This window comes from Pagrus pagrus (assembly GCF_965226575.1).
Source record: "Pagrus pagrus genome assembly, chromosome: 14".
NCBI lineage: Eukaryota > Metazoa > Chordata > Actinopteri > Spariformes > Sparidae > Pagrus > Pagrus pagrus.
This window is the reverse complement of record NC_140198.1, coordinates 23,503,646-23,511,026: the sequence shown is the minus strand read 5'-3', so window position 1 is coordinate 23,511,026 and position 7,381 is coordinate 23,503,646. Positions and strand designations below refer to the sequence as shown.

The following is a 7,381-nucleotide window of genomic DNA, read 5'->3' as shown; positions in this document are numbered from 1 at the left end:
TACAGCCAGTGAAAAGTACAAAAAATTCACTTATTTCAAAAGATTATGAATGATAAAGGAAAGTATTAGGTATAAGTAAGTATAAAAGTAAGTATTAAGGTATTTGGAGAACAGCTGTGGGATTTTACAAGGTTTTAATAGAATGTAATAGAAGTTTCAACATGATTGTTTTAAAAAAAATCCATGACCTGAACTGGGAGGTGAGTTGACATGGAATGACCCCTAGCTTATTGTATGTTTTCAGTTTATATCTTTATTTATTTATTTATTTATTTATTCTTTGTCTGGCTGTCGGTATTTCACTGTTTGAAAGTGACAGGGAGCGAATACATTTTGGAAATCAAGAAATACACTTTCATAAAGTTATTTGTATTTTGTTTGATTACATTTATTCAAAATACAACATGTAATATCAGTAATTATATAACGTAAAGTCAGACTTTATGAACAGGTCAAATAGTATTAGGGGAGTGCTGACTTGACTTGGGACTGGCTTAGTACTCACATACTGAAACTGGAGCAGCTACATGGAGGCAGCCATCATGAATGAAAGCATATACACCTGTGCTTTTCCTACTGCAGCATGTTAAAACACCTTTTTTGGGATATACCCTCCAGAATAATTATATAGACAGTGAACTGCTCCATTATGGCCCATACTCAGGTCAATGTCACCCACAGAAACACTGGGGAGTCACCGCGCTAGGTGGCGCTCTGCCAGTACGCTTTGACTCCCGTGTCTCTCCGGGCCGCGGCCGCTCCTCCGGCCCGACAGAGGGCGCTGTGCCGCAGGCGCGGCCGCAGAAGCGCAGTGTGGGGGTTTTTGTTCCCAGCTCTCCTCGGTGCGCTGTCCACTTCAGCACCACAAGCCGAGCAGAGGCAGCGGGGCTAGCTAACGCTGAAGAGGAGGGACTGAAGACACGGCTCAGCATCAGCACCAGCACCAGCGCCGACTCGAGTCCCGAACACAGCAGAATAAACACCGATACCCGCCCGAGACGCCGACACCCGCGAGGCGACGGGACCGCAGAGAAGGTAAGAGTTTGCGAGGAAGCTTAAATCGGATCAAGTTGGTGGAGGCAGGGAAAACAAGGTGCATCAGTGGAGAACAACACGCTCCCTTCCCTTCCTGGTTCAGAAATACTGTACGGCCGTGTTGAGGCGGTGTTTACGTTAGCTCCCGGTGCTGTGTGCGCCTCATACTCTCCTCCCGCGGTCGGTCTGTTAGAGATAAACACGGACTCCTCGGTGATAAAGGGCTGGACGGGAGCCGTGTGCTCGCCGGGCAGCCTGTGCTCGCTCTGCAGATGGTGGTGTTTTATAACTCGTCGATTTCCGTCGCTCCACTGTGGCCAGCTGCTGCTTCTTCACCCCCCCCACCGCCACCGCCACCACCCGTCCCTCCGTCCTGCTGGCCCCGGGACATTTAACCTCCCCGGCTCTGTTTTCATGTTGTTGCCGCTCTTGTGTGTGGTTGTACCGCCTGCACTCCACTTTACACACCGTGTTCATTCAAAGCAGCGTTTTGGGGCTGACATACACAGCTATAATATATATTTGTATATGAATGTGGATGTGAATGTTAGTCACATTATTTTGTAAAAGAGGCAGACATTTGAAGTGACTTTTGTTCAACAAAGTGGTTATTTATCTTGATCTGGATAGTTTTCTTCACTTGCATCACAGACACATGACTTATTTGTTCATCCACTGTTTTTGTCAATATGATAAAAGGGCTGATAGTTCACCCTGCTGGTGAATCTTTAATATCAGACTATACTGTAGCTGTTTTTAATGACTTACAGAGCATCAGGTTTAACATTGGTGGTGCTGATGCTGTAATGGAGGCAGTTGACAGCTTTCACTCAGTGTCACTTTATTAACAATGTGTGAATCCTCTCATCCAGCGCTGCTGGGCTCAAGTGTCAGGTCTCATGAGCAGCCAAGCTGTAAATTGTTCGTAAACTGACTCAGGGAGTGTTGTTTTGTTTCAGCGTCTGGTCCATTTGAAACTTTGACCTCTGCAGAAGAAGATTGAGCATATATTTTAGAGATTAAGGACATCTATTTAAAAACAACAACAACAAAAAGATAAAGCCATTGGTTTGTAGATCAGATTTTAAAGATTAATGATCTCAATTTAACTCCTTCTTTATTGACTACGTAAGATTCCTTCCCCATCCTGTTATATGATATCATGAATGTCTGCACAGTGTAACATTCTTTCTGAATAATGTAGATATGTGATGCAGAAATAGGTTTCATAAGAGATCATAATACACAGTAAATCCATATAGAGAGGATGTTAGTGCTTGTGACTCGCTCTGAGCTGTCTCCTAATACATGGAATGGTGTATCGGGACACAAAATATTGATACTAGAGCTGAAACAATTAGTCATAGTCAATTTGTCGATCCATTAGTTGGTTTACAGAAGATTAATCAGTGTTCGAGTCACTTTTCCGATAAAAATGTAAACGTTTCCTGCTTCTCTAATGCAAGATATGCTGCCTTTTTTAGCTTGGTATCAGCATAAAATTGATATTTTTTGTATGCGGATAAAAAAAGAAAGAAATGCCCTGATGAAGACTCTTTGAGTCAAAACACGTAGGTGTATCCATCAACTTAATAAAACATTTTTAGCTATATCAGAGTGCCACAGATTCGCAGACAGACTGCCCACCCACATATACAATGGACTCTCTTTGCAAGTAAGCCGGACAGTAATTTAAGTAAGTCACAGTTTTTTATTTTTTTATTTTTACTTTGCACTCAGTGTTCCTGTGTGATGTCCTCATCCTTGAAGAACACCTGATTATTTACATCTACATCACATGCCTTATTTTTTTCTATAATACCTTTTGAACTGTCGGTCAGGCAAAACAAGCAATTTGAAGATGTCACCTTGGTTTTGGGGCATTTGTAATGGACATTTTTCATTATTTTCTGAGAATTTGTAGGCAGAACGATTAATCAAATGTTTTTTGTGTATTCAGGCAGCTGGTATCTTTGAATGAATACAATTGGATGTAGATCCTAATGAAATCTATTATTCTTCTACAACATCACAATGGAGATTATGATTCCTTCTGCATTGTCTTGTTGCTCTATAGTGGCTGGCTGTTTCAGAAGAAGTTATGGGTGGTTTGAATTTTAAAGTGATACAGGGATATCAAGTTTGATATTGGATAAGGCTCGATTGAATTAAAGAGGACTGTTGGGCCTTGGTGGAGGTATGCACTTTACTGAGTGCCATTTTAGTTGATAGTGAAATGAATCTTCAGTCGCAGCCCCTAACTGAAGACAAACACTCACAATCAATCATGCTGCCGCAAATTACATCACGATATACAGCTGTGTGACTAAATTCACAAATACCTACCATGTCGACATGGCAAATGAGTGAACAGTCAGGACTCAGTGTGTGACGTGCAGCCCGGTCAGCAGGAGCTGTGTGAGTGACAGGACAGTGGCTGTGCTGACCAAAGACTCATGGGGATGTGAGCACCACAGTGCTGCTCTGGCCACAAACTGAAATACTGAGTGTATCTCCAGAAGCAGTCTTCCATTTTGTCAGAGGCGAGATAGGCCCAGGTGAGGTAAGAGGCTGATAGAGGGATTAGCTTGTATTAGGATGTGGCTGCTCATAGAGGTGTGAGGGGAATGTCACTCACTCTGGCTCTATCTTCCTCCGCCGTCTGTCTCTCAGTCTCCTTCCTCCACAAAGCATCTGTCTCCTGCCTGCTCCACACTCACATTGTTCCTAGATGAGCAATGATACCCATCCCCATCCCCACCACCACCACCACCACCACTCTGCAGCATCTCAGTGCTTCTCCTCGCTGTCCCTCCTCGCCACATGCAGCCTCTGTCAATGCATGCTTTCCCGTCCTCTCATCCCCGCTGGCAGACACACACTGCTCCTCCTCCTGTCCTACTTCCCTCTTCTTCAGCTCTCCTGAAGGGCGAAGCCGCTGTCGATGAAGCCTCGAGGGGGGGAGCGAGAGGGACAGTGGTAGAGGAAGGCTGGAAAGGTAGCTTTTATCTGGTCGAAGTGTTTCCGGCAATTTACCAAGTGTCAAAGCACAATCAGCCAGACATCGTCTCATGATGTGGTCTGATAGTGTGTTTAAAAAACACACACACACATTGCTGCCTTGTGAGAGTGAATAAAGGGTGTATCGGCTTATTCATTGAAAGCCAAATAGACTCAAAGCCTGAAACATTACTTCCTGATTCTCCTTGAAACCGTGCTTCAGTTGGCAGGGCGAGGACTGTAGCGTAGCCGGGCTGTGTGGTTTCTCTGCAGGTGGTGTCTCCTTCATGTTTTATTTAAAAAGCCTGTCAGTCTGCGTTCCTGTCTCAAATACAAATCCACTCATGGAGGACTTCTAGTTTAAGATTCATGTTTTACTGCTCTGTCTTTTGGGTAGACTGGGGGGGTGAAGCATCCTTTTAAGGATGTTCTGTTTCATTGAGATTGAAGAAGACCTTTCACCACCAGTGGGAAATTAGACCCCCTCAACAATTTTTACAAAGATATTTGAGACATTTTATACTAAAAAAAAGAAGCTAAAAGTTTTCAAGTTAAATTACACTACACTTTTATATTATCATTACTGTATGTATTTTATTGTATTATGTAGGAATGCACAGATTTATTGCCTGATCTTCGGTATCGGCCGGTAATCGCTTTGTTGACTGCTGTTGTCCTAAAGGCAAATAAGAAGACATTCACTGATGACAGTGGCCGATGTTTATCTGATGTGTCACATCAATTTTGTGCTGGCACATTCATGAGCTGCTGGCTCGTGACAACTCTGACATTAGTTTGTAAGGCTATGTAAGAACTGAAAATGTCCTCTTATTGAGTAGGTTGTTGTAGAGCAGGCTGAAAAGGCTTCTGGAGAAGGTTACTTTTAAAAAGAATCTTTCAGAAAGAAGGTTATATTAAAGGTTGTGTCATACATTTGTATGATTGACTTTCTGTGCTTTCAAAGATAGTCTAATGAAGGGCTGAATAACTTAAAAAACAGTTAGTTTAGTGGGGTTTTTTTATATGAAGTTTTCTCTTAATGGCTTCTCTTAATGGCTACCAGTATGAATATGAACAGGAGGAATAATGACTGCAAGCAAAAGCCGCTTCAATGTACACAGAGTATGTACACATACACATGACGTACGTTTCACAGATCTGATTCTCCTTGATGATAACATCTCTGGAGACATCAAAACAATACATGTAAACAGGCTGAAACAATCATTTTAGCAATTTCACCTCCTACCAGACATGACTGGAGATATCCTGATGCTGTAGCCTCCAACCATCCGCTGCTTGAAGAAATATTAGCTGCTGCTATAAGACTGGTCTGATATAGACTGATACTCAGCACACTCTACACTGGCTGCAGTCCTTGAGAGGCTGTTATGAGCTATGTGCTGTTGTTGTGGGCTGTTGTTGCCATCATCAGGACCTGCTGCAGCCCACTCACAGGCAGAATGCAGCACCTTCCTATCTTCCATTAAGGTTACCTGAGATAAATTATCCCCGTAAGAAACCTCCCCCCCACCCCCACCCTGCCGGTTCTGCAGCAGGGCCTGTGTCACAGCGCTCAGGCTGACAAAATAGCACACCACTCTTCCCATGTTAGAGCACATCCATTTTTAATCCTCCGCCTTTGAGTACACAGAAACAGACACAGACAGGTACACTCTCTTACTGGCTGATTCTTCTCGGAGTTAGCTTTTGATGTTTTATCCCATTGCCCACAATCTGGCAGAAGAGCACATGTATCATCATGTGTGGGTTTTTTGGGGGCATTTCCAGTGCTTTGTGAAGCAATACTCAAGTCATGATGTTAAAATTCTGCACCTGTTTGACTCTAAGGTAACAGATAGTACAGTTTTGCTATGAAGTCATTTACCTTGCTGTGGGCTACAATTTGAGCCCTGTTTTTTTAACCTGTATTTGTTCACATTTTAGTATGCCCAATTAGTTTTTAGTAGATGCTGTTTGCAGTGGACTCTTGGAGTACTGGAGTTTTTCTGGAGTCCTCCATTTCTAGCTCGATTTATGGATGATGTACCATAAAAAACGCCATTGCAGTAGTCAACTGTGGATGTAATGAAGGCCTGGATCAGTGTTTCAGCAGCAGAGAGTGATGGATGGAGACCAGCTATGTTTTTTAGGTCAATGAAGGCAGTTCTGTTGATTTGATTGAAGTGTTGTTTGAAGGAGAGGTTGCTGTTGAAAATGAAAATGAGGTTCCAGGGTGAACTTGTTGAAGTTGTTAGCAGTTTTGGTGAGGGATGTGGGGCAGATGATGGTCTTGTCTGATTTTTCACAGTTTAGTTGGAGGAAGTTGATGTTCATCCATGATTTCATTTCGCCAAGGTAGCTGGTCAGAGTGGACTGAGTTGCAGTGAGGATGAATTTGGTAAAAATGAACAATTGGACGTCGTCGGCGTAACAGTGGAAGTGGAGACCATGTCGGCATTTGATGGTACCAAGGGGGGGTATGTAGAGGATGAATAGAAGAGGACAGAGCACTGAACCCTGAGGGATGCCTTGGGACAAAGGAATGATGGAGAATGTGTACTTGTTGCTGTCTGTTTGTGAGGTATAACCAGGGGAAATGTGGTAATTGAACATTTTAAATCTAGAAATGAAGAAATCACTGAATAGATTTGGTGATCTGTCGGATTCTCTGTGAGGAAGTTGTGAGGAAGTCAGATGAGCGTTTTAGTTGACAGTCAGCCTCTTAGATAACTTTAAAGGGCCATTGTTCTGAGGAAGACATGATCAATACTGGAATGTGTAACTGATTGAGCCAGCCTTCTCATGAGGTATGTTACCATTGTCCTGTTCTTACCTGTCATGAATAAGTCAAGATGATCTGAAAGACTGCAGAGAACACTGTGGGTCTTCTCTCCGTACTGCATGTATTAAAGAGATCTGATTCATCTCACCAAGTCTATAATTCATCCAGACAGTGAGCAACTCTCAAACTTCAACAAATAGAATTTCCCTTATATAACCTTATACTTGATGGACATCAGACAAAATTATATATTCAAAAGTGTTGTCTCACTGAATCTAGAAATCTGTGTATGTTGTCTCTGTGAGTGCCTTTCTTTACACAAATTGTAGCAAACAGGCGCTAGCTACTTAGTTTCATTGCTTCTGAGCTTTGCATCACAGCTGCTGCTGCTGCATCTGCTGACTGTGATGGTAAGGGTGCCAAATCATCAGACCAACAACATCAACTTGATATTTTTAGAACACCAGCATGCCCCTCGTCCTTTTTTTTTTTTTTTTTTTCTCACGCAGTATCTAACCTCTTCCTCAGCACCTCTCTTCAAACTGCACCACCCTTGGGAGG

The 7,381-nt window shown here is 42.8% G+C and overlaps 1 protein-coding gene across 2 annotated transcripts in view; it reads left to right on the top strand.

Annotated features, from left to right (window-relative positions):
• Window positions 1-825: 825 nt before the first annotated feature.
• srrm3 (serine/arginine repetitive matrix 3) overlaps window positions 826-7,381 on the top strand; it is an 80,846-nt gene continuing 74,290 nt past the window's right edge. The window contains exon 1 of one of the 2 annotated variants that reach the window (XM_084372893.1): window positions 826-1,035. The gene's annotated coding sequence lies outside the window, so the exon portion shown is untranslated. The remainder of the gene's footprint in view (window positions 1,036-7,381) is intronic. The other variant, XM_084372892.1, reaches the window with a different exon arrangement.